Source organism: Peromyscus californicus, unplaced genomic scaffold, assembly GCF_007827085.1.
Source record: "Peromyscus californicus insignis strain IS unplaced genomic scaffold, ASM782708v3 Scaffold_4__1_contigs__length_199733344, whole genome shotgun sequence".
Taxonomy (NCBI): domain Eukaryota; kingdom Metazoa; phylum Chordata; class Mammalia; order Rodentia; family Cricetidae; genus Peromyscus; species Peromyscus californicus.
This window is the reverse complement of record NW_026294562.1, coordinates 26,086,020-26,113,403: the sequence shown is the minus strand read 5'-3', so window position 1 is coordinate 26,113,403 and position 27,384 is coordinate 26,086,020. Positions and strand designations below refer to the sequence as shown.

Sequence of the window (27,384 nt, the reverse complement as noted above, 5' to 3'; positions counted from 1 at the left end):
GATTGACTTGAATAAGTGTGTGTGTGTGTGTGTGTGTGCGCGCGCGCGCGCGTGCGTGTGTGTGTCTGTGTGTGTGTGTGTGTGTGTGTGTGTGTGTGTGCGCGCGCGCGCGATTAAAAAAGGAAAAGACTTTTCCCACATCTTAAAAAAATTGTATGATAACTGGGAATCTGTTAGCTACTCTGATGGCCTCAGCAAAACTATGAGTGTTAAAAGACTAAGAAAGACCCGTCTTTGGTGGCAGTTCCTCTGCCCATGAAATTGGGTTAGTAAGGCTTCGTATGTTTACTGTCAGCCCTTCCTGAGATGCTGTGTTAATTTGGTGTCCCCGTGGGAAAATGCCTGAGATAAACTTAAAGAAAGGTTTGGTTTTAATGTCCTTAGTCAGCGGTGCTGCCTCTGGGCCTGGTTCAGAAGCAGGGCATTGAGGCAGGGAACACAGCCTGGTATGAAGCCCTTCCCTTGGTGGACAGGAAGCACAGGCAGAAAGAATCGGGGTTCGTGTTCCGATACACTCTCAAAAGCACACCCCAGTTACCCAGCTTTTTCCACAATTTCCCCGGTTCCCCTGGCTTCTGAATCGTCCCACTCCGCTGGCTGACAGCCAAGCCTTGGTGCATGAGAATTTGGGAGGCACTCCAGAGCGAAACTCCTAGAAATATCAGATGATGATGGCAAACACAAAAGGAGGCAACAGCAGGGAGGGGGATACCTGCGAAATTTTAAGAGATGAGAAACAAACAGTCCAGTGGCTTCTGGCTTAGTGTAGAGGAGAAAATTGATACCTAAGTGTCCTGAGGGGGTTAGGGTGAATACTGGGAAGAAGCATCTATCCGGTTTATCACTAGAATCTGGAAAGGCTCAGGAAGGAGAGGCCATGGGGCAGATAGAGGCCTCAAAATGCAGGACTGTTTGAAAGCCTGAGAGAGAATTAGAAATCTACTTCTACCTCAAACAACATCCTAAGACTAGAATCATCTTTCTCTGCAGAATGGAAATAAGTTAAAGGTTCTGGCTTTGTAATTACTGGGAAAAAGCTAGAAAAGGGTAACATCATCAATAAACACAGAAATTTAATGAAATTCTACATATTAAGCAGTGACACCCTATACAGTTCCCACATTTTGATTCTCGGATAGCCAGGTAATTAGACAGACAGGCTATGAAAATTAAGAAAAATAATTACAGAGAAGGCAGAAATACAGGAAGAATAGGGAAATAAAAATCAAAACTTGTCTGCCTATATTATGCTGTAGAGAGGTAAGAAACTTTCTCTCATAAGATAGGGATTGAAAAAGTACCAATGAGAGAACAAGAAATTAATAAATAGAAATTAAACATAAAATAGCAACAACAAAATGTCATTAGACTGACCAAAAATTTCATTGGGCTGAACCAGAGAAAAAACAAAGAAAAACAGGGAAGAAAAGTTAGAATTAAAGTATTATGCAGTGTATGTTGAACATTCTAGAGAGACTAAAGAGAAAGATAAAGGGGAGGAAATTACCTAAGAAATAATACAAGAAAACTTTCCAGAACTGGAAGACACTCGTCTCAGGATTATCTAGAAGAGTCAGTGGCAGCACACACAACACCTAATGTACACATCACATCACTGTCAAATTGCATTATATTAAGAGGGTGAACAGATATGAAATCATATAGTGGAAACAGGTCCTTTGCAGAAGATTGAAAATAGGATGGCATTAGATAATTTAACAGCACTGGATTCTTGCACATCTTTAATCCCAGCAGTCAGGAGGCAGAAGCAGGCAGATATCTGTGAGCCTGGTCTACATAGTGAGTTCTAGAACAGCCAGACCTACATAATAGAGGAACCCTGTCTCAGTAAATAAATTAAAAAAAGAAGCATGGATTACTGCCTTAAGAATTCAGATGGAAATTATTTTCAATCTAAAAATAAAAAAAATACAAAGTATCAAGTGGGAGAAATAGTTAAGATCTTTTTATTACCTCATATTAAAGGTCTAAATAAATTATTTCTGCATCATTTCACTAAAAGCTACTGGATGGTATTTTTAAGTCAAAAATATGGGAATAAATCAAGAAAGAATAATATACGGTATTCCAGAAACATGTAACTAAACAGAAGGAAAAAGACCAAAGAAAACTCTAGAATGACAGTTAAAAAAAAAGAGTCTAGCAGCCCTAGAGGGAAACTGTCCAGGTCAGAGAGGTTGCAGGCTGGCTTTTGGGAAGCGACTTACAGGAATTTCCAAGTAAAAGCAGAACTGTTGGGCAACCTGACACTTTTGACCAAGTGTAAAATGCCCTTCGGAGGGGCTTGCTATTTCCAAGGGCTTATCAATTAAGAACTGTCAAATGAGGTTGGTGGAAGGCAATTATAAATGGCCTTACAAGGAAACATAGTGTTTACAAAGATTCCAAAGGTGCAAATGACTGCTGAGCTAGTTAAAATCACTGCTGAGCTATTTAAAAGTAAGATTGTGCCGTGCCTGGGAGAAGTGGTGCACACCTTTAATCCCACCATGCCTTTAATCCGAGCACTCAGGAGCCAGAGGGAGGAGGAGTTTGGGTCCCTGAGTTCAAGGCCAGCCTGGTCTGTATCGGGAGTTCCAGGATAGCCAAACCTTGTCTCAAAAACATAAAAGAAAAAAAAAGTCTATACAGCTATAATATAACAGAAACTCCCTAAATTATAATTTAAAGGAGAAGCTAGTCACTTTTTATTTCATGTAACAGTTCAGGGTGAGCGAGCATTTTGAGGGGTTGAAATTTTACAATTTTACAAAAGGGGTTGACTTTTACAAAGTCATTCACACACACCCCTTTTCCCCCACCTCATTCCCCCACTCTCTGTGAAGGCTTGCCCTCATCTGTAGAGTTAAACCTGGTCAGTCAGTGTTGACGTTCTGGATTGTAAGAACAAGGGCATGTTTGGAAGTGCAGTTCATCACTTTCACTTATATTCAAATAGCAAGAATGAATTACGTGGTCATACCTACAGGCAATATTCAGAATTTTTAACAACCAACTGGTAGCCAGGGCACTGACATGTCAGAACAGGGACCTGCTGTAGAGTAAAGGCAAGTTTTGAAGGCTGTCCCTGCTGTAGCAGATGTTAACCCTTTGTTTGCTGAATTGTGGGGAATGGTGGGTTGGAGGCCAAAACACCAGCTACCGTCAGCTGTAATGGAAGTGTTGTAATAACAGTCAGTGCAGCTACGTTAAGATACATGAACCAAATGCTGCCCCTGGCCATACTTGACTCCAGAAAAGATTGACTATTATAGATGACCAGGAGGGGACGAGCTAGCATATAATGGGACATCGGAAAATAAATGAATAAAGATCTAGAATTAGTATATCAATAAATTTTAGAATATGCGTATTGTTAGGAATATAAAATGAAATAATTAGAAGAAAGAGTTAAAAAGTTTATGTTTAGTTCACCTTTGGGATTGAGTGGGAAGTGAGGCAGGATCCTGCTGTTTTTCATTTTAAACTTGGTAGCACACTTTGAATTTCTTAATAATTTCCATGGGCTAGTATAGTAAAAACTAAAATCAGTAAGAAAAAGGTAATGCCATGGTCAAAAGGGATTGGAGATTGACCTGGAGCCTCAGCTCTAGAAATGTGTATATTAAAAGATAAGACACACGTGTGCTTTGAAGTTAGAATTCTCTGCCACGGCTGTGATTCCAGCACGGCTCATTCCGTCTAAGAACCGTTTGGGTGAGCTTTTACGAATCTCAAATGACTCCCCTAGCTCCAAACTCTGATGGGTTTGGCTTTGGGCAGACCCCAAGGAACCAGTTATTTTAAAAAGCTTCCAAACTTCTCCTTTGCAGAGAGGGCTAACTCCTCTCTCCAAGTGGTGTTTAAACATCATTGCTTTCTAAAACACCTGTTCTGTCTCATCCTGTTTTCACTTTGAATAGTCTGTCGGAGGCCGATGGTCATTTTTGCAAAAGTTGCTTATCTTTATCTCAGAGTCTTGGTGCAGCAATTTTAGGGTCCAAATTCAGGTAAATCTGACTGTGATTTTTGCCGTGTCTTTACCGTCAATGCTGCCTTTTGGGGCTTCCTCAGCTGCACCGTCAAGTTGCCCCCCAGCTTTGTCTCTGTGGTTATGTCTGATTTCTCCCAGCTAACGTCTGCCAGGAACCCACCAAGAACAGCAATTCTAACTAGTTGGCATCACCAGGAGTTTGCATAACTAATTAGCTTCACCAAAGGAATTCTGAGAAAGAAAGTGTCATAAGAACTATGGTTTTCCAAGTTTAGAAAACTTGCTGTGTTGGACTGCTGGCTAAAGAAATTGTGGAAAAAGCCAGGCAGTGGTGGCACACGCCTTTAATCCCAGCCCTTGGGAGGCAGAGGCAGGTGGATCTCTTGAGTTCGAGGCCAGTCTGGTCCACAGAGTGGGTCCCGGGACATCAAGGACTACACAGATACACAGAGAAACCCTGTCTCAAAAACAAACAAACATAAAAAAGGAAATTGTGGAAAAGAAGAAGTGTTTATTGTGTAGATGAGATAAATATTCTGTACACTAGAAAAACTTGTAATGGCAAATTACAAACAAAAGTTTTCTCCATGGTTCCATTCCCACGGCAAAGAGTCACCTCATGAGGCAGGTGTGTAAGGGACCTAGCAGAACTAGGTCTTGCTTCTGATACTTGGTCCATGCTCAGGGAAAGTCCAGGCTGGTGACAGGGGAATTGCTTTATATTTATACGTACTTAAAATGAGTAGGCCAGTGTAGTCTCTTAAGTCAGTGGGTCTCAACTTTCCTAATGCTGCAACCCTTTAATACAGTTCTTCATGTTGTGGTGACCCCCAACCATAAAATTATTTTCGTTGTTACTTCATAACTGTAATTTTGCTACTGTTATGAATTGTAAAGTAAATACCTATGTTTTCCGATGGTCTTAGACGACCCCTGTGAAAGGGTCATTAGACCCACAGGTTGAGAAACACTGCTTTAAGGTGAGAGACTGACCCTCATACAAGGTTCAGAGTTTGCCCACTTGATACAAGGCAATCTGGGCCAGTGCTTTTCACAGTTGATTGTGCACCCCAGTTGCTGGAATGGCATAACATCCTCTGGGGGGTTGAGAGTCTGTCCCAGGGCCTGTCTGCACTTTTGGGGGACAGACTGCACTTAGACGCAAGGTCTGGTTAGTGGCAGATTCTCATGATGGGTTTCACTTCAGAGTCATGTGAGGGTTTTTAAAAAGATTGGGATCTGGGACCTATTTGGAGTGAATAAATCATATATATACTAATAAAAAAGAAGAAGAATTTTGGCAGGCAGAGATGATGTGTTTCACGGGGTGGTCCCAGCATGCATGAACACGGTGACTAGAAATGGAACGGCTTAGTCAGGTGCAGGCAGAATGCACGGGATGCAAAGTTCCCTTGCATGTGCCATGGCACACAAGCGCTCTGGTCAGAAGACAACGTGATGGAGTCGGGTCTATCCTTCTATCATGTGGGTTCTGGGAATCAAACTTAGGTCAACGTGTTTGCAGTAAGCACCTTCACACGCTGAGCCATATTGCTGGCCCCAAGAATTCCAACTTTTTTGTTTGTTTGTTTTTCGAGACAGGGTTTCTCTGTGTAGTTTTGGTGTCTTTCCTGGAGCTCGCGCTGTAGCCCAGGCTGGCCTCGAACTCACAGAGATCCGCCTGCCTCTGCCTCCCGAGTGCTGGGATTAAAGGCGTGCACCACCACTGCCTGGCGAATTCCAACTTATTAACCACACAATTCTATTCAGTTTTAATCCATGAACTTTGAAGTGGACTCTCTCTAAGAAGTTGTCATTAATATAATTGTTAACACAGTTATTCCCTCTTTTACTAAGATTGTTTTTGCAATAATAATAAAGCAGTTAATTTTTAACCCAGGTCTATGGTTTTGAGCAAGCTGAACCACCACTCCGTCAGTAGCCCTGGAAGCTCCTGAGAATGGCAATGGTCCCTCTACCAGGATCTTAAGTCACTAAATTTGGGGAGTAGGGCAAGTAAATGTACAGAAAATATTCCAAAACTTCCTAAATAATTGGCAAAGGGAACATATCAATGCTAGAATTCTAGCAGTGTGTGGAAATTCCACCAGTGCATATATTTATACATGAACACAGTTAGATATAGTTAGAAGTAAACATACAGATGTTTCTAAAGAAACCCCAAAGCATCGGAGTTGTGTTCATAATGCACTGTCTGCCTGATCTCTTGGTGCAAGGACACAGAGAACGAAGGGTCTCCTGAGCTGAGAGAGACCATATTCCTATTCACTCTTCATCTCCTTCCTGTATCACAGGACATCATCTAGGTACTTTAGGAAAGGACCATTTTTCTTCCTGGGTGTGTTCCCCTGATGGCAACACTCAGCTCATCTCCAGGGACCTGCTAACTAAGAAGAATCTCTTCTTCATAGACAGCATCTGCAAAGTGACCGTATTCACATCTTAGAAGGTTACCTAAGGTACCTCCTGGGTTGCTACAGAATCCACACAGGAAGATTTTTAGCCATGAGTCAGAATAAAAGCGTGCCGGTCTCGTGCAGTGGCTCTTAACCCTGCTTGCACAGGAGTGTCAAATCAGATGCATCTGTATCTGTAGGTGACTCATATCTATCAGTACACACTCCAGGACCTGCCCACCTCCATTTCATCACAGTCACTACAAATAGGTCCCAGGTCCCGTCACAGAAGTTTCCCCTTCTTCTCCTCCCCCAAGTCTCTCTGCCCCCCACCTCACCCCTCTCCAGATCCACCCTCCCTCTGTCTCCCCTCAGAAAAGATCAGGCCTCCCAGGGCTATCAACCAAACATCACATAATACGCAACTATAAGACCAGGCACACCATCACGTCAGGACTGGAGGCAACCCAGGAGGAAGAAGGTCCCATAAGTAGGCAAAAGAAAATTCTTTTTTTTTTTTTTGTTATTTTGGTCAGTTTTAATTCTTGTAATCTTTAAGGAATAAAGGATTTATAAGCACAATAATCAGTCAGAGCTAGTCAACAAAGAGAATGACCTATGATCACAAGCAGTCAGCATATAGAAGACAGTGATTAAGAAATATTTAACAACCTTGTGACTTCATACTTTCAAAAATGAAGACAGCGAAGTTATTCTTTGATCAAACAGAACATACAGCCATAAGTTCCTTAAGGCAACTGGAAACAAATATGGAACACGTCACAGATTTGCCTGTCAGACTTGCGCAGGGGCCATGCTCATCCTCTCTGTATCGTTCCAGGTTTAGTATCCGTGCTGCCAAAGCGAGCACGAGCATTCTTCTATTGTACAGACTGCTGTTGACACTCTTCTCCTCTCATTTCCCCTCACCTCCTGACACCTGGTCACCTCCCCCGTTCTTTCCCACTATCAGTGCTTTTACTGTGCCACAGCCATGACCTGTTAGGCTTCTCTCCCCCATCTTGTGCATTCAGCAGTGGTTAAATTGTGAACTTTTAATCTCGGGTTGTAACCTATAGTCTAACAACACGCAGTTAGCCTGTGTAATAAATGTTAGGCAAATGAATAAAAGATTTCTCTGTAAAGTATTGAGAATCTGCACTTGTCTGGTTGGGGTTCAAGATAATTCCACTTAGAAAAATAGAGCTAAAAGTTGAATTGCTTTTAATTTTTATTATGCCTTTCCCTACCAAATATAAGTTTATAACACGTTCTTTCCAAATAGTCACAGGTACATACATATGCATAAATGTAGATATACCTATCTGTACAAAAATGGGTAAAGTAAAAACCATCAAAGACTATTCATAAATATTAAATATCTGAGGTTAAAAAAAAAATCTTAAAAAAATAAGCTGGAAAAATACCAGGCGGTGGTGGTGCACACCTTTAATCCCAACATTCAGGAGGCAGAGGCAGGTGGATCTCTGTGAGTTTCAGGACAGTCAGGGCTACACAGAGGAAACCCTGTCTTGGAAAAACAAACAAACAAACAAACAAAACAAAAAACCTCCATAGAGGTCTGCCCAGTGCTCATCACTTATCTGCTTTCTTTCATGAAGCCTCCTTGGCTGAAAGCAAATCGGCTAAAGTCTAGAATCACGTGAGCCAGAATGCAACGTATCTATGTTCAAGTTACACTGAAATCTTAACTATAAAAAATAGCGTAAGAGGTTTTTTTTTTTTTCAATCGTGGAAACCCATGGAAATTTTAACCACTTTGAAACAGTTTTATGTAGTTTACAAATAAGAGCCAGACAGAAATTAACGTCTACCATTTTTTTTTCTGCAGTGATTTCTTAGCTTATTCAGGCTGCTATAACAAAATGTCAGAAGCTGGGCGACGTAACAAACAACAGAAGTTTATTCTTTACAATTCTAGTGGTGGGGAAGCCCAAGATCAAGACATGAGCAGATTGATACGTGGTGAGGGCGAGGTTTCTGGTTTCTAGCATGTACTTTCTTGGCTGTGCCCTTGCATGGTAGGATGGAACTAGCCCAGGGACTCTCTTTGGTAAAGGCATGGATCCCAGCTGCACCCTCATGATGTAATGCCTTCAGAAGGCCTCACCTTAATAGGGTCACCTTGGAGGTTAGGATTTTATCATATGGGTTTTAGGGGTGCAGACATTGAGGTCATAAAGTGTGATGATTCCACATCAGTCCTGCGGAGTGAGGAGACTTAGCGTGCCCTTCCTCTTTAAGCTTTAGCTTCTCCTTGTATAAGATAGAGGATTTGGTTCAAGTCACTACCAAGGTCATTTTGACTCAAGTGTGCTGGAAAGTTATGAAACACAGTCTGTAACCATGGTGAGGCTGGATGATTGGTGGATCCAAAAATACATTATTTTCTCCTTCTCTCGAACAGCAATGCTTTCCCATTGAGTAAGTCACTCTGTGTATATTCCCTTAATAAACCAATTTCTTGATTTTTTTTAAAAAGAAAATACCAGCTGCTTAATAGTGAATGGAAGAGCATTGAGAAACACCAAACAAGTGAGCTCTTGCCTCTGTATTAAATACAGATCTGCGTTATTGCGCTGTTTCTCTTCCCTGTTGTAGGTATTCAGAATGCAGTGGGTGATGATTTGATAAATTTAGAAACTACTTCACATCAATTCCTGCTGCCTTTGTGTTTATGTGAGAATCTCATTAAAAATACATTATGATTTATTCTCTTAAAATATGATTTCCTTCATTTTTGCCTTTCTACAGGCAGCATTTTGTGTCTATAAATACGGATTTTTGTCAAGTACCTTGCATCGATGGTCATTCTTCTCCATTAGCATCTAGGTAATCTGCTTAGACAGTACAGCATTTGACCCTCTTGGTTTGCTGAAGTGTGGTCTTATCAGTTTGACCTTGCGCACTGGTGTCCTGAGCAGCCCTCCCAAGAACCACTGTGATGCTGCAAGGCTTGTGGCCATGCTCCTTGGGGACTGTCCCCTGTCACGAGCACTGCTCCTGAAGTGAGGCATCCTGACCTAGTTGGGACAAGTCTGAGATGGACAGGCAGTGTCTCACTGGTTGCTAACGTACACTTCAGACAGACTCAGTCCTCTAAAGTTAAAGGAACATTGCCCAAGAAAAGCCAGCTGTGCCCCTCCCGTCACTTGGGAGGTGGAGACTGGAGGGTCCAGAGTTCCAGGCTAGCCTTAGGCAGTCTGGACTGCATGAGACACTGTGACAAAACAAGGCAGAGAGATTTGATTTTTCTCACTGTTTTAGTCTGCAGTAGTATGTCTGACGAGCTGTGTGAGATGAGAGGGTTGTTCACCTTCTCTGAGCTTCAGTTCCATGTTCTAATACACCTGGGTCTTTTTTTCTAAAATGCATTTGGTTCTAAAACCCACTTATGTTCATCTCATGGCTAGCTCCCCTTACTCTTTCCCCCTTCCTTTCATTCCTTCTAGCTTCATTTAAGCTTGCTGGGGGACAGTCTGTGCTTTAAACTTAATCAGCTTTCCCTTGTTTCTAGTGGTTCTTCTTTAGGTCAGTGTGGCCCATTTTTCAGTTTGTAGAGATTTTTAGAAAGCATTTATTACTAATTTAGTCCTTTTATTTTCTAGACATGTTGAGATGAGGTTAACTCAACAACTCAATTTGTTTTGCTTTTCTCCTTGGATAATGGTCTAAAAAGAAAACATACTTACTCTTATAGAAATTATAATTAGACACACTTCCCCCGGCAGGCATTTCTGTACGTCTTTGTCAGTGAGAATGAAGCCGATGAGATGCTATTGACAGAAGTTACAGGCTATCCCAAGAGAAAACGTGTTTGCCATGTACCCACCCGCCTTGCCATCGCTGGTAAGAGCAAGGGAAGGTTGACAGCCACAAGACCCTGTAGAAATGGGTTAGAAGGTAGTCTTAAGATAGGGCCACTTACTCCTTAAAGAAATACCTATCGCATTGTCTAATAGGTTGTCTTTGGCATCTTGTCATGAGACATTCTTAACCTTACAGAGTTGATTTTTCTAGTATTAGAAAACAGAATTCTCAGTAAACACAGGTATTACTATGTTTTTCACAAAGTAGTACAAGCTATGGAAATAGGAGAACTGGAGCAGAAAAGGAGGAATCCAAGGGAAATGGGGAGCGGAGAGCTTGGCTATAGTATAAGTACCTGTGACTAGGTTAAATTTTCAGGCTAAACAGACTTGCTGGGTGCAATCAAAGTTAAATCTTAAAATAGGAGATGTCCCTTAAAGTAGAAAAATCACACTGGTTAGTGTATGGAAGTGTCAAGATGTTGGCGTGATCTCATTCCAAATCAGCATAAAGGGGCCCATGGGGAAGCATAAGGACAGGGAACAGTCTTGAGGAAATAGATCAGCTTTCCCCTCACTGCCCCCCAGAGACCCAACAGAGACTGAATCCAGCCAAAAACCGGAAGCAGGCAGAAGCAACCCGAAGAAGATGCTTCAGTGGGCTTAAGCCAAAGACTCAGCTGATGCTGCAACCAGGCTTGTGACCTACAGAACTGAGATAATAAGTGGTTTTGTTTGAGGCTCCTCTTTTTGTGGAGCTTTGACATATCAGTAATTGAACACCCGCAGGGTAAGGGAGCTGGCCAAGAGAGCCCTAGGCAAAGAGAAAACAAGAACCACGTTCCAAGGTGGTAGGTATACCTGGGGCATGGAGGGACTGCAAGGTGGTCTCTGTGACTGGAATGCAGAAAATGGGGTTGAGTGGGAAATGAGGTCAGAAAGGGAATTTAGTGGAGACCATAAAGGGCTCTGTCTTTTATTCCAAGGGAGATATGGGGACATTGCATGTTTTCATCACAGAAGCAATCAACTTATTTAGCTTAAAAAAAAAAATCTTACCAGCTACTCTGAAAATAGACTCCAGGAGAGAAGCAGGAAGGCCAATTAGAAATGATGGCAGGATTCCTAGTGCAAGATGGTGGCAGCTCAGATCAGTAGTAATGGAGATGATAAAGTGACCAGAGGCTAGATATATTTTAAAGATAGTCTGTTTCTTTATGGCTTGGATGTGGGAGAGAATCCAAAGATGCTTCTACATGACCTAAAGGATGGAGTTGCTATCAGCTGAGATGCAGAGAACAGCAGGCGGGTGGAGTGTTAAAGAGCGGAGTGGGGCTCAGTTTGAACTTACTGAGTAAGAGATGCATGTCAGCCACCCAGCAAGGGGCACAGTGTGGTAGGCAGAACAGTTTGTCTCAAATATTTGACATTCTAGTCTCCATAACCTGTGGCTGTGTCACTCACTTTAGGGTTAAACTTGAGATGGCAGGTTATCTAGGTGGCCTCACCTATTTGTGCCAGTCCCTAAAAGCTGGGAACTTTCACGTGGTGTCCAGAAGCTCAGGCAACTGGAGAAGTGATCAGAAGCGCCATTGCCGAGGGAAGCTGGAGGAAGGAAGACATGGGTCTGAGCATGTGCATGGCCTCTAGCAAACAGACACGGCACAGAAGCATGTTCTCCCCTGCATCCTCAAGACCGCCAACACCTGACCATAAAACTATAAAATAATAAAATTTAACCCGCGTAACACACTACAGTAGCCACAGAAAATCCACCGAGTAAACAGTTGGATATAAGAATCCGTCAGAAGAGAGAGGTAGGCATTTGAAGGCACAGAGGTAGCTTTGGAAGCCTTAGCTGAAGGAGATCTCCAGGACCATTTATTGACAGGATAGAGAGACACTCCTTATCTACTCCCTGCTGACCAGATGCTCCATGTAGGGTCTTAAGTGTATTTCGAGACTCTCTCTCTCTCTGTTTCTCTCTCTCTCTCTGTCTCTCTCTGTCTCTCTCTCTCTCTCTGTGTGTGTGTGTGTGTGTGTGCCAGCCAGAGTGACTCAGTGGACTTCTCCTGATATTCCATATGGCGGTGGCTGAGTAAGGCCAAAGTGGACAGTGTGAGAAGAGGGCGAAGCTGAAATGAGATACTGGCAAAGGCTGGACTGAAAAAGTGTGCCAAGAGATTTGGGGGAGGAAATAGTGCCCAGGAGAGAAATGTACTAATTGAAAAAAAAAAAACAAAAACCTTCTGCTAAAATTTGAACAAAACATAACCAGTCCTGGGTTAAATCTTTAGAGATTTTTTTTTTATGTGTATTGAATGTTTCACTGCATGTTTGTCTGTTCACCACATGTGTGCCTGGTGCCCTTGGAGGTCAGAAGAGGATATCAGAGTCCCTGGAACTAGAGTTAAAGGGTGTTGTGAGCCACTACTTGGATGCTGGGAACCAAGCCCAGGTCTTCTGTGGAGGAACAAGTGCTATTAACCACTGAGCATCTCTCCAGTTCCCAGGCATGCATTCCGCCATACAAAGTTCAAGTTTTTTGTTTGTTTGTTTGTTTGTTTGTTTTTCGAGATAGGGTTTGTCTGTGTAGCTTTGCGCCTTTCCTGGAACTCACTCTGTAGACCAGGCTGGCCTCGAACTCACAGAGATCCGCCTGGCTCTGCCTCCCGAGTGTTGGGATTAAAGGCGTGTGCCACCACCGCCCGGCAAAGTTCAAGTTTTAATATGTTCAGTGTGTGTGTGTGTGTTGCGGATAAAACCCAGGGCCTTGCACATGTTAGGCAGATTTCCTACCACTGAGCTGCACCCCAATCCTCGATAGCTTTGACTTTTTAAGCAAAATATCCATGCATATGTATCAAAAGAGCTAAGTACTCATGGCACAGTGGAAACTCAGAGCAGAGTTTCATGCCCCCACCCCACCCCTCACCAGGGCCTTCCTGTTTATTGTGATGCCTTATTCCTTGTTATCGCAAACCTTCCCATGGCTTCAGCCATGCAAGTTTTTGTTTGGGTTTGGTTTGTTGTTGTTGTTTTGTTTTTCCAGACAGGGTTTCTCTGTGTAGCCCTGGCTTTCCTGGAACTAGCTGTGTAGACCTGGCTGGCCTCTGACTCACAGAGATCCACCTGCCTCTGCCTCCCACGCACTAGGATTAAAGGCATGTGCCATCACCACCAGCAGTCACACAAGTTTTAACAGAAGTGTTACAACATCTCAGAGGAACCTTCCATAGTACCCTAACAAAATACCACACACTACTCTTGGCACATACAGTCACCCCACTCCTTCTCAGTGAAAACTCATGTACCGGCACACCTGTGTCTTTGCTATTTACCTCTGTCCACAGCTACATCACATGCTCATTCAGACTCATGTTCTCATTCATATTCCCACCATATCCAGTGTAGCTTGAAAATAGCATCCCCCTGCCCTCAGACGACCCCCATATGGAAGGAGCCAAATCTCTACTTGTTGACTACACAGTTTTCCTGATTGTTACTCATTGCTCACCCCACCCCCACTCCTGGTTTTGTCCCAGCTCATGAAGTCACTTACAAGCTAAGGACCACGGAGGCACTGGCATTCACAGGAAGACAAGCTGTGGTTCTTCCCTGAAGCTTCCAGGTTCTTGCTTCCCTGTGCAGGATGAGGAGGCTCTCCTGTCTTTTTGCCAGACAGGCTACTAGCATGATATAGTTTCTAGGTAAGAAGTGGATAAGAGACTGGATTGACCACAGTGTTCTGGTTATCTGATGCTGTGTATCACATCACCCCAAAGCTTAGTGACTTCAAACAACGGTAAGCATTTGTTATATCCCACAGTTTCTTGAGTCTGGAATTGGGCTGTATGGTCTGGCCCTGTTCCACATGGTATTCACAGTGTAGACGCAGCAGCTCTGGGCCAGATTCATCCGCAGGCTTGTTGATGTGTCTGGGGCCTGATCTGAGATAGCTGGGTTCTTCAGGCATGTTTCCCGTCGGTCTGTGTGACCTCTCTATGGCCTGTTATTCTCCAGGGGTGTCTGCACCGACGGATAGCTGTGGAAAGTAAGATCTCCACAGGCAGTGTCAGCGTCACAGCGAGCACTGACATTTATTGAGGGCTTGCTGCTGTCCAAGCATTGTGCATAGTGTTACATCTGTGTTACATGATTTAACCCCTAGCAGGTGTGATTTATAAGGTAGCCTGCTTTTTACAGTGCAGGCATGGAAAGCCAGTGAGGTTAAATGACGGTTTGAAGCTCACAATGGACTTCGGAGTTTTGTGATAAAAGGATAATGGTGGAGAGTCAGTGGGAGCCTTGCTTCCAGAAAGAACGAACCACAGCTTTACTGGTGGCTCTGTCAGTTCCTTCTGAGTGGTCCCCCACCCCCACCCAGTACAAGCACAGCCCCCACCTTCCCCTTCCCTGCAGGATCAAAGAACTTCATTTTGTTCGATCACATTTCAATAATGTTTTCCTACTCCTATTTTTCCATTGAAGATATAAATCACTTTTGTTGTAACTGGAGCCAATGAATTGATCTAGAAACTTGAGTATTATGAAAAGACACCCAAACTGATTTTTTAGAACCAGGAGTCAATCATTGTAGCACACACCTTTAATTCCAGCACTCGAAGGCAAAGGCAGGCAGATCTCTCAATAGTTTTTACTAGTGAATTCCAAACATTTTTTTTTTTTACAACCAGAGGCCACACCTGAGACTTACCTGGGTAGGTGGAAACCCTAGTGTGGATGGGAGAGTAAGTATCCTTCCCCACAGCCCCCTTCCAACCTTGAGCAGGATCACCCCTCCCAAGTACTGTCCTGCTTCAATCTCATTATTATAATAGCCTCTCTTGGATACTCTTCTTGAGCACGTGATTAGTGAATGAATTTCATACATTTGAGCCCTCCCAAACGGCTACTGGGTCTTTGTTTTTTCCTTGAACTTTGCCATCAGTCTTTAGAAAAGAGAAACATAATTTGGTTTGGGGACCCGTTCTACGTGCCCCCAAAGAGATAAAAATATATGTTGTTTTGTCCTCACAGTAGTAGGTCAAACGCACACCTGTGTGTCCTTGTCAGGGTTCACACTGTCATTCATGAAGGACATCCAGGTTTTTTCCAAGATGGTGTGTTGATTCATTGTGTTAATTATACACTGTGGTGGGACTGGGAGAATTGCTTCACCAACAGGCCCAACAGACAGACAAGCACTTCCTCTCACAGAGCCTGAATCCTTAGGGGTTGAGATAGTGAGCTCACAGCATGTTTAACTGGTCAGGTTGTGAGGAATAGTATGTAAAAATGAAACCCTGGAGAGGGCTTGTTGCTTGCTTCTCTCATTGCTGTGACAGAATAGTGATAGACAGGAGGGGGACCGTGCTCCACAGTTCGGGGACATGGTGTATCACGGCAGGAAAGGCACGGTGATTCCATGGTGGCAGGGCTATGCAGTGGCTGGTTATGTTATGGCAGCAGTCACGAAGAGACAGCCCCAAAGGGGTGTCATAACCTTGAGTCCCACCCCAAGGGACCTCTTTCCACAACTTTCCAACACAACACCACCATCCATGGACCACGTGTTCAAACATGAGCCTCGGGGACATTTCACATTCCAACAGTAACCCAGGGAAACTGGAGGGTCAGATTACATCATTCTACCCAATTATGTCCCCATGGTTTTCCACCTTCAAGTAGAAGCCAGAAGGCCCCGTCCAAGCCAGCCCTTCTGCTCATTCTCAACCACACTGGTCTCCTCACTGCGGGGACCTTGGGCACCAGCATTGTCCTTGTTCTTGGTACTTCACTTCCTCTTTGTGTGGCCACCCTCCTTCAGATAAAACTAACCCCTCCCCTCTCTGTGGACTCCACCCAGATTCATCAACTTAAGTATCAATCACTCTGCTACCACCCTCCACACATCTGAGCTCTTAACCACAGTGCACCAGGGGAGGTGGTTGGTATCAGCAGTTGGACACAACCACGCGCAAAGCTATGTCACCGCCTTTCCTGCCTCAGAGCAAATCTGACCGTTGCTGGGGACCCGGGCCCCTCTATGCCCTTCAGCTCCTGGGAAGGTTCTCTGTAAAGGTCCTGCCTGGTGACAGCACTCCGGGGATCCCCCTGGACTCTACAGTAAAACCAGTTCAACCCTGCACTTAACTGGGAATTTCCACGTGACATTTGGCCTCTCCCCGTTGTGGCCCACACTCTGTGGATTGGATGGAGTTTCTCGAAGTCAGAGGTCCTGCTTCAGATGGGGTGATTCTACCCCAGGAGTCTTGGCTGTGTATATCCAGTCTGTGTCCCATTGTCAGGGAGCCCATCCTAGCCCTTCTCGGACGCTTCTCTTACATCATTGTCTCTGGCTGCCTCAGCTGTGTTCTCCGCTTTCAGTTTCAGTGGCTGTTCTGACCTTTTATGTCTTTCTTGTTTTGTTCAGAAACTGAAACTGCACCTCAAACCTAGCAGGTCTGTGTCTGCCTCATTCCATTCTGTTAAAACCGCCGCACTCTCCTCTTCTCCCACCCTATTCTTGATTCCAGAGCGTCACGAAGGGGCCACGCTGCCTCCACCGGTAAAGTTCCTCACAGTACAGTTTGGGAGACATGAATAAGTAAAATTTAAGGTTTTCTTGTCACAGGTTTGGTTCTCGCAGACTCAGGGTGGTGGTCTTTGTGTAACAGAGACAGGAAGGAGGGGCTGGGAAAATATCTCAGTGGGTAAGGCTGCTTGCTGTATAAGCATGCAGAGCTGAGTTCGGATCTCAGGACCCATGAAAAAAGCTGATTTTGGCCGTGTGTGTGTGTGTGTGTGTGTGTCTGTGTCTGTGTGTCTGTGTCTGTGTCTGTCTGTCCATCACCTCAGTCCTGTGGTGGGTAGAGACAACAGGATCACTGAGGCTGCCAGCCTAGTTCCAAATTCAGTGAGATATCCTGTTTCAAAGGAGGAAGGCAAAGACCAATAGAGCAGGGTATCCAATGTCCCCTTCCGGCCTTGCATGTCTGTACATACATGTACTTATGCCACATACAGACACCACACAGACACAGACACACACACAGACACACACACACACACACACACACACACACACACACACACACACTCACACTCACACTCATTCACTCATGGGGTGTTGGGGTGGTGAGGGGGCAGACAAAGGAAAAATTAAGCTGCTATACCAGCCTCACTGGGAGTCTGAGCTGGAATAGCTCTTCAGACCTCTCTGGACTCAGCTGTGACAGCCAGGCCTTTCTACCAGCCCCCCTCAGTCATTGCATGTTGGTCACCTTGAGAAAGTGACCTGGGCAAAGTCCATCCCTGCAGAGCCCTAAAGCACTCGTGGAAGTACCACAAGAGCCTCCCTACCGGTCCTCAACTCTACCTAAGCACCTTCCATATTACTGTAGGTGAGACTTGGTCTCATCTCTAAGATATGATGCAGGATTTTTATTAAAAAGTAGTGACCTCTGGGGCTGGGGAGATGGCTCCGTGGTTAAGAACACTTACTGCCCTCCCATAGGACCTAGGTTTGGTTCCCAGCACCCATACAGTGGTGTATAGTGATCTTTAGCTCCAGGTCCAGGGGATCGTATACCCTATTCTGGCCTCCTTGGGCACCAGGCACACATCAGGCAAAACACTCATAAAAAATAAAAGTAAGTGGGTTTTTTTTTGTTTTTGTTTTTGTTTTTAGAAAAAATGAAATAAACTTTATGGTCAGTCTTAGTTTGCTACTGAACTTTTGTAGATGTCATTGATGAAGCCTTAGAGATGTTTATGGAACACTCCTGTCTGGCAGATAGAGAAGTGGGGTAGTAAGAAGGGAGAGGAAATCTTGGTATGGCTTTCCACAGCACAGACTCCCTCCTGGTGTTGTTTTTTTACTCTTTTGGGGGGGGGGGGTCCACCACTCAGCTTCCAAATAAATCACACACGGAAACTTTTTCTTAATTGTAAATGCCCCACGTTAGCTTGGCTTGTGTCTTGCCAGCTTTTCTTAACTTAGCCCGTCTGTCTTTCACCTCTGGGCTTTTACCTTTTCTTCTGTAACCTTACTTTCTCTCTTACTCCATGGTTGGGTGTCTGACTACTTCTCCTCCCAGATTTCTCCTTCTATATATTCTCTCTGCCTGCCAGCCCCACCAATCCTTTCTCCTGCCTTGCTATTGACCATTCAGTTCTTTATTAGACCATCAGGTGTTTTAGACAGGCACAGTAACACAGCTTCATAGAGTTAAACAAATGCAACATAAACAAAAGTAACACATTTAAAATAATATTCCCCAACACCCTCCCATCATAAGAACTTGAGAAGCACCTCCCGAAATATCACCAGACAACTATGGAATTGTGGGATCATGAGAGAAAAGTCACCCAAGAAAGTTGCATTCTAGAAGGACTCTGCTGTGGGGCCACGGGAACCCAGTCCCTTCAGGCACTCCAGAAACCAGTCTCCACTCTCCAAAGTTACCCTGCTCACATGGAAAGAAAACTGGGACATTGTCAATCAACTGCCCACCTATCCTTGTCCTGAGGTCCAGAAAGAAAGGTACTTCCTGTGTGTCTTCTGTTTCAACAGACTGGGTCTTGAACAAAGTCCCAGTGGGAACTAGAACAATACTGAAGTGGGTGAAGGGCAGGCTAGTCTGCTGGAAAACAACTGGGGGCATTTGGAGAGGGATGACTAGACCTTTCATCCTGTCTTCATCTCCTACCTAGTGAACATTGGGCAGTAGGCAAATGAAGCCTTGGTTCCCTGCTCTGAAAACGGTATCGATATGGTAGAATTCAATTCACAGGGGTATTACAGGGCACTCCACAATGTAACTGATTTAAAAATATCTAACTAGGGCTTGCCATGTAGTATGTCTGAGCTGTGATGCTGGTTATGGTTGGCAGGTCGGAGTGAAGAGGGAGGGTCAGGTGAGAGAATGCCAGAGCTTGGGTAAGCACGCCGTACAAGAAGCAAAAGGAGAAGTTCTAAGGCCAGGGAAGGCGTCACAACTGAGAAGGGTTGCCCACTTAGAACAAAATCTCACAGCAAAACCACCAGGGGAAGCCCAGTATTTAAACACATTAACGGAGCCACTCGCTTGAACGTGGAGTCGGAACCTCAGTCCTTTGGTTTTTTTCTCCTCCTCCAACTACCCACAGCCCCTGAGGGAATTCTGAGAAACCCCAATGCTGCCAGAACAAAACCAATTTCTATAGAAGGATTTGTAAGAAGCCACCACAACACCTCGTTTGTTCTGAATTGACTAAGTTTTCTGGGGTGGGGAGTCTTTTCAGAGTCATCCTGGATGAAACTTTGCTTAAGTGTGTTACTTTTTTGCCCTCTGATGACTTTGGGTTATACTAATGAGCATTTAGTTACGGTTGTTCTGTACTTTGGCGTGGCGCTTTCCAGCCTCAGAGGTTCTGAAGAGTAGGCACTCCCGGCTGCCCTGTGCTCTCAGGATTACTGTGAGCCGTGGATTGGCTGTCAGGAGTTGGAGGGGGGAATCTGGACATGGTGACAAGGCTGTCCGGACTACATCCCAATATGCATCTCGTTAGTACTGTGGCCTCAAGCGGGTACTTGACCTCTGTCTCAGTTTCTTCTGCAAACTGAATAATAGTCTTACTTACTTAACGGGGTTGTGGTAAGAAGTACGTTTTAAAACCTTCATACGTTTGGAAGGATGATTTGTGTAAGAATGCTATGTAAGTGTGAGGATGATTGTGATGGTGGTGGTGGAGGGGTAGGAGGTGGGAGTGATGGATCTGTTTTATATCATTTTTCAGTCATCTCCTATCACATAGGATAGTGCCTATGAACTCTGAAGCTATTAATAATCTGAACTTGAGTCCCACCAACATTGTGACCTTGGGAAAGTTAATTCTGTGATACGTCAGTTTATTCATCCGAAAAAGAGGCTAAAATACAAATTAGTTCATAGGATTTCTGTGAAGATTAAAAAGGATAAGTTTTTCTAAAACCCCTGTTAGCACCTCTTTGGCAAACAGTGAGTGGTCCTTGTGTGGCACGTACCTTTCTTGCTCATTAGTCTTGATGTAATGTGTAGTACAGAGTCCGGAGTTTCTAATTGCTTACTCCTAAAGCCCTTGAGAAGGTTTTTTGCTTTGTTTCTTAATTGGCTTCGGCTTATGGGGGCCGTTAACTTACTGATCTTAAATAGTGAGGTGCTTAACGCTGACCCAAGGGTAGGTGGATGGGAGGATGAACCATGTGCGTGTTAATAACACAGTGCTGACTATAAAACTGTGGTGTGAATTTGCATGGATTTTTATGTCGAAGGATGGTGCTTTGCTGAAAAGGTTGGCCTGCTTAGTGTTCATTCGGGACAGGGCGTGGGGGGGGGGGCGTGGATTTCGGCAAGGGAAGCAGCAAGGAAGTGTACTGGTAGGAATGACTGGAAGCAGGGCAAGCAGCAGCAGGTTTTCTCATGTGGCCAACCGGAAGCCAGATTTGTGACAGAAAGCAAGAAGAAAACAAGCAAGAAAAAAAAATCAAGGACTTTTACAGCCTTTTTAGGGGGCAGGTGAGGTGTTCACCTCTGTATGATTTTACAGGCTAGTTAAAGTCTCTAGAGCAGCGGCTCTCAACCTGTTGGTTGCAACCGCTTCACAGGGGTCACCTAAGACCACTGGAAAACACAGATGTTTATGTTACAGTTCATAGCAGTAGCAAAATTACAGTTATGGAGTAGTAACAAAAATAATTTTCTGGTTGGAGGTCAACACAGCATGAGGAACTGTAGTGAAGGGTCGCAGCATCGGGAAGGTTGGGAACCACTGCCCTGGAGCGTGCCGCTATCAAGATCAACCCCTTATGGGACAGTTTGAAGCAGCCAGGAGTGCATTGCGTCTTTAAAATGTTTGGAAAACACGGTCCAAACCCTGAGAGAGAGGTGGGGACAGGTGTGCATGTCCTTTCTGTGTTACCCTGGAACAGTTACATATGCTTGGACATATTCCTTAGGAAAGTATGCCTTTGTTTAAGTTACTGTTGATTGTTAAGTAGAACTCTGATTCTGCAAAATCAGATATTATGTGTAGATTGGTGAGCTACAAAGGATTTCTGTGTGATAGAGATGATGCTCTGTTTGAGAGACTTTTCCTGGGGAGACACACAGATGTCTACCTACCCCATAAAGGAATCCCATGACAGAGCAAAGTCCTGGCTGCACCAGAGTCCAACTTAGTGAACAGTGAGTTTTATTGGGGCTACTTACAAGAGCAGGGATGACCCAAAACAGCTACATTACCAAAACAACACACAGAAACAAAACAAAACACCCATCCAAAGGGTGGCTACTGACAAAAGCCACATCCTGGAGCTCTGCGCACAACTGTTGGGGAACAGTCTTCTCCCCAGCTGTTGTCTTCTGCTTCTATAACTCTGGGAGGGTCCCCATGAACTTTGGAAATGTGAAGTTTGTTTATTCCTCGTCTCATGAGCACATTTCCCCGTCCTGGAGAGAATGTTTCATTTCAGAGGAAAGGGCTAACGGCACCCTCCTAAAGTTACAGTTTCATTTGTCCTGTGGGACATTAACTAGTTTGATCACTAAATTAGCCATATTTTTAAGATTGTGTGTGTGTGTGTGTACACGTACGTACAAACATGCTCCTGCATGCACAGACACATGCATGCTCATGGTATCCAGAAGAAGGCATCAGAACTACTGGAGCTGAAGTTACAGGCTGCCAGACATGAGTACAGGGAACTGAACTCTGATTGTCTGTAGGAACAAGAAGTGCACTTTAACCTCTGAGCCATCCCTCCAGCCTTGTACACTAGAAATCTTTTTTCATTATTCTGGCTTTCAGTGGCCGGAATATACTTGCTTCTCCTGTACTTCACTGACACTGGTGTATCATCTGGTGTTTTCCCTATTAGTGAATTAAATAAGTTTTTGACATGTATTCAATATGTATTTGTATAAAAGTCATATTTTAGATTATCTCCTGAAAAAGACATACCGGCATATCGACCACTTGTTAATATAAATTGTCTTTTCTACTGTCTTCTGCTCTCTGACGGTTTTGTTTGCTCTGTTTGATTTTGATCATAGCTCTCATAGGTCTCACCTTCTCTGAATGTCGGCATTCTGCACACAACAGAAACGTGTACGCCAGTTAAAGTTTTAGCCTGATCGCTCTAGGTTGTGATTGTGAACCTAATGATTTCAGGAAGGCGCACATCGTTGGATTTAGTGTTCCGTCAGTGTAAGCTAATGTAACACAGAGAGTTTTCATAGTGTTTATACAAACAGTTACCATTTGCTGTTGAGTTCGTGGAACACGACACCACCAAATTATAAAAATATTTGAATTTTAGTAACCAGAGTTATAGTACATAACGTATTATGTGATAAAACTTTAGAGTACATGTTTTTGAATGGTTATTTGCTCAAATAAAGGTAATTTTTAGACTCATAAATGAAATTTTTATTTTGCAAATCTTTCTTCTCTACCCCTTTTTTTTTAAAAAAGCAATAGTCTAACCATGTAGTCCAGACAGGCCTTGAACTTGAGCTTTCCCTGCCTCTCTCTGGAGTGAAAGAATTAATAGGCATGCAGCCACCAAGCTGGCTGCCCACTCTACTCTGTGTATATCCCAACAAGGCTTGCAATAAGGAAGAGGGTGAGCTGTAAGATTACCACAAATAGGTTCTAACACTGATGACATACTGAATTTACCTACCTTAAGGTATCGCAAGCTGTTCAGACTTAAGGCTTTCATTTAAGAACAAAACAAAACAACTTAGTGTCTCGTCTTTTGTTAGAAGTTTGTACTCCAGGGCAGACAGGATGGCTCAGGGGGTAAAGGCACTTGCTACTTGGCCCCGCAACCTGGATTCGATGTCCAGGAGCCATGATAGAGGGAGAGAATCAACTGAAGATTGCCCTTTTGTTTTATTTTGTTTGTTTTTGTTTTTCAAGACAGAATCTCTCTGTGTAGCCCTGGTTGTTCTGGCACTCACTTAGTAGACAAGGCTGACCTCCGACTCACCGAGATCCCCTGCCTCTGCCTCCCGAACTCTGGGATTAAAGGCGTGTGCCACCACCGCCTAGTGAAAGTTCTCCTTTAACTTCCACACGTGCGTCATGGTTTGCACACCTGCATGCACACACAATAATAATAATAATAATAATAATAATAATATCCGTGTAAAACAAGAAAATGGAAGTTTGTGTTCCAGTAACTAACTTAGATTCTCTTAGCTAGTGTGTATTTAGCAGAGACTAAGTTTAAATACTTAATTCTTTTTGAACATAAGCTCTTTGAGAACAGGGGCCTGTTTACGTCCTCAGCACTGTGCTCTGGGCATCTCACACAGTCCCTGGGAGATGGTAGGTGGTCCTCTAAGGATTTGTGGGATGACCGAATAACTCACCACTTACAGTGGGTCGCAAAACAAGAAATGTCTTTCAGAACTTGGTAACAGATGATTTTGAGTGCAGCAGATGCTGAACCTGATTGGTCCAGGGCTTTGCCACGCTTTCAGCATCCTGAAGACACAGTGTGAGGTCTGGTGTTGGTCCTCTGTAGCAGACACTTCCATTCTTTACAGTGCTTTTTAAAAAATTACCCTGTTTGAAAATTACCAGAATAGGGAGCGATTTGGGTGTGAAAGAAGTGGGATGGAGGCATTTACCTGGATGAATTTTGGTTCTCTGTGGTCTAGATGGTAAGCATGGGAACCTAAAATTGCTAAGAGGGATAGCCCAGAGAATAAAAATCAGTGATACAGAATTGACCCCTCCCCCCCGCCCCGTTATTGGTTCACTACTGCTATGCCCTTGTTCTTGCTCCCTCAAATTCCTTACTGCTTTAAGTGCCTCATTTTCCTCCCTGGAACTGATAGTGTATAGGTCAGCAAGTTCGTGGAACGTAATGAATACTGTTATCTATATACAGCGTTGAAAGTTTTCCTTGATGTTCAAGTCTGAACTTTTCCAAAAACATACTAGAAATGGTAATGTTCTTAAAATTCCTAAATGTGTAAACTACATATAAATAGAGCTGTGAACTATCTAGTTAAATATGTAACTGTTGGACAAACAACACTTTATGAGGATAAACAAAAGTCTGTCCAGTGCAGGCTTGTGATCAGAGTCCTACCTGTCCAGTGAGATTAGAAATGCACAAGCTATGATTTTTAAAGTATCAAATACCTTTCTGCCCTCCCTAGAATCAATAAGATGGTCAGAGTCTTCTCCATACATCCCTTGTTGAGCTCAGATATCGTGCAAGGGTCATGCTGATGATTTTCTCACTACTGGACATTTTAAATCTGAAATATGTTAGTCCAAAATATGCAGCAAATATATGCCACCCCTCCCCACACCAGCCCTGGCACTCTAAATCTGTCACAAGTAATCTATGAGCAAAATATGCCCACAGTCACAGATGCTAGTATTGCAAGTGACAAGGCTGTATGTCAAAGTTCATCGATAAGTTAATTATTTGAGCCAAGCTCAAAATTTGTTCTTCCTGTAGAAATAATGTTGTAAACCACTGTCAGTGGCACACACCTGTCTGACTTATGGCTGCCCGTATTATGACCAAGATCCAAGGGAATTTTTGAGGTGTGCCATGCTCCATGGCCAGCACCATGTACTGGACTGTACCTGAATCCCTAGTGGTATGTTTATGGTTAACAGCATCTGGAAGGCATGCTGAGCCAACACTATGGCAACTCCGGTCAGATTGTTAAAAGGTTGGCTTTTTAATCCCTGATGTATATAACAGCTCCACTGGTATCAAAGAATTGTTAGGTGCCTGACTCCATGATCATCACCACAAAGAGTGAACAGGGCACTGTCTCTGCCCGCAGAGCTGAATTCAGATCTAGAAGAAAAGCAGTTTAGAGTGAAGGAGAATGGAGATGTGGGTGCATATGGAATGTCCTAGAAGGAAAGTGGCTTCTATGAAAAGAAACCCTGGAGGTTGCAAGCTAGCCATCCTTAATGAGACACTTTCAGAGCAAGCAAAACTTCCAAAGAGAAACTTTGGGGGTTGAAGGTTTTAAAAGGGTCAGAGAAAAAGGGAGTGAGAATGTATGAGGAAGGCGTCTCTGGAGGTGCCTGGCAGGTGAGGAGGGAAAGCCTTCAGAGAGTCTCACAACTGAGGGGAGCAAAGGATGTTGGGCCCTTTCCTCGGACACTACTGGGCCAGCTGTCCAGAACAGTGGGCTCTTGAGTAGGCAGGAAAGGTGGGAGGCAGCCATCTAGGCATCAGAATAAATGGCAGTGTCTCAGCAGTGACCTGGGAGTGGTGGTGTGACCTCACCCTGACTGTTTCAGCTGGAAGTCTTCAGCTTCAGCCCTTTGCTCACGATTTCTCTCCGCGGTTTCCCTTTCCACCGCTGCCTGCCTGCTCATTGAGTCCCTTAACTGGTCCATGCCTTCTCTAAGTGTGAGCTGCAGTCCTCCAGACCCTCCTCCTCTTTAAAACAATATGGAACACTTTGCAAATTCGTGTGTCAGCCTTGCACAGGAGCCATGTAATCTCTGTGTTGTTCTAGTGTTAATATGTGTGCTGCGGAAGCGAGCGAGCGAGCACTAGTCTCCCTTTTTAGATATCACTTCCTCGAAGTTTCCCTCAGCTTTCCTTTCCTTATAGCAGCTCTTGGTACCTGACTTCTAGTCCTTATTTTCTGTCTCCTTCCACCGGACTGTAAATTCCACCAATCAAGGAATCTGGTTCTCCGCTGTGTTTTCCTGTGCTGAGGACACAGCCTAAGACACCGAATACGAAATGAGGAGGTGTGTTTTCTAAGAAGGGCTTTTGGCTGGAGAGAGCTTTCCCCTTACAAAAAGTCTTCGCAGGAGGGATCCTTCCGGCCTGTCATTTATTTGTATTTGGTCACAAGATGACTTCAGTGCAGAGGGTGCTTCAGGGAGTGGTCGGATTCTTCTGCTAGAAGGCTCTGGGGACAGGGACCATTGGTCGCCCTGTTGGTGTTTAATATCTCACTTTCCTTCCAAGCTTTATTTTGACAAATCCAAAGCCCATGGAAGAGACACAAATAAGGAACGTCCATGATTCCCACTTAATTCACTCTTTGTTCTCACGTTGTACCACGTTTGTACCACGTTCACGCTCCCTCTCTGCTCCGTATATCTGTCTGATTCTCACAGTTCTTTACATTGCAAATGTAGTTCTTCTAACTTCTTCAGTGTTACCACCCAAGAAGGAGATTCACTGCCATGTTCAGGGATTGTAACATGGATACTGTACAGCCTGATGTGCACATCCTTTAAATTATGCCGTCCTTTATCATCAGAGCAGCAACAGTGGGAGTCCTTGTCAGCGAGCCCACCCAGAACCACGCATTACATTTAGTTGTCACGTTTTTTAATCTTTATAATGTGTAATTTTTTTCTAAAGCCTATGTCAATTGTTTCATTAAGTGGCCCTTGCTGGGGCTTGCTTTACATTGCCCCATTATTAGAATCAAGATACGCTTTTGGCAGAAATATCACATAGACAACAGTGTTTCCTTGTAAATGCATCAGCTTAGCAGATGTGTGATGTTAAAGTGTACCCTCACTAGTGTTGGTAACTTTGAGCGTGATGTGGGATAACCCCTCTGTGTGCTGTAAATATGTTTTATTACCATTGGATAATAAAGAAGCTGCTTTGGCCTATAGCAAGGCAGGATAGAGCCAGGTGGGAAATCTAAGTTTGTAATTAATATTAAACCTCTGAGTGGTTATTTTAAAAGCAGCCGCGGGACCAGGTGGGACAAAAAGCTTCCATTTACACAAGTCCTTGGTTTTTGGTAATGTTTTTCACATTTCCTCACTAGTACTAGTAAGTACTTTATAACTCACAATTTTACAGTATAAAATTTTGTTGTGTAAAACTGTAACATTTGTATGGACAAATAGTCTAAAACTATGTAAATACCCGGTGTCCCAACATCTTTTACCTGTTTATGATCCCTGGGAATTGTTGCCAGAAGCAGTAGCATTGGTGCAAAATGGAGATCTTTGTGACCTTTGACTCCTTAGAGAAGTTGTCATACAGAGCCTCCTCTCTCCCTTCTTACTTGCTTGATTGCTTTTTATAAATATGAATTCATGAATTATGTTTAGTGTGTTATCATGCATTAATGTCATTCATTTT

At 43.8% G+C, this 27,384-nt stretch overlaps 1 protein-coding gene, 1 non-coding gene and 1 pseudogene across 5 annotated transcripts in view; 1 reads left to right on the top strand and 2 right to left on the bottom strand.

Annotated features, from left to right (window-relative positions):
* Pcgf5 (polycomb group ring finger 5) overlaps nt 1-27,384 on the top strand; it is a 122,679-nt gene that overhangs the window by 13,300 nt on the left and 81,995 nt on the right. The window lies entirely within an intron of this gene.
* On the bottom strand, nt 7,176-7,282 carry LOC128095743 (U6 spliceosomal RNA). The gene has a single exon (XR_008213355.1). It is a non-coding gene; the product is annotated as a U6 spliceosomal RNA (small nuclear RNA).
* On the bottom strand, nt 25,705-25,803 carry LOC128095773 (uncharacterized; annotated as a pseudogene).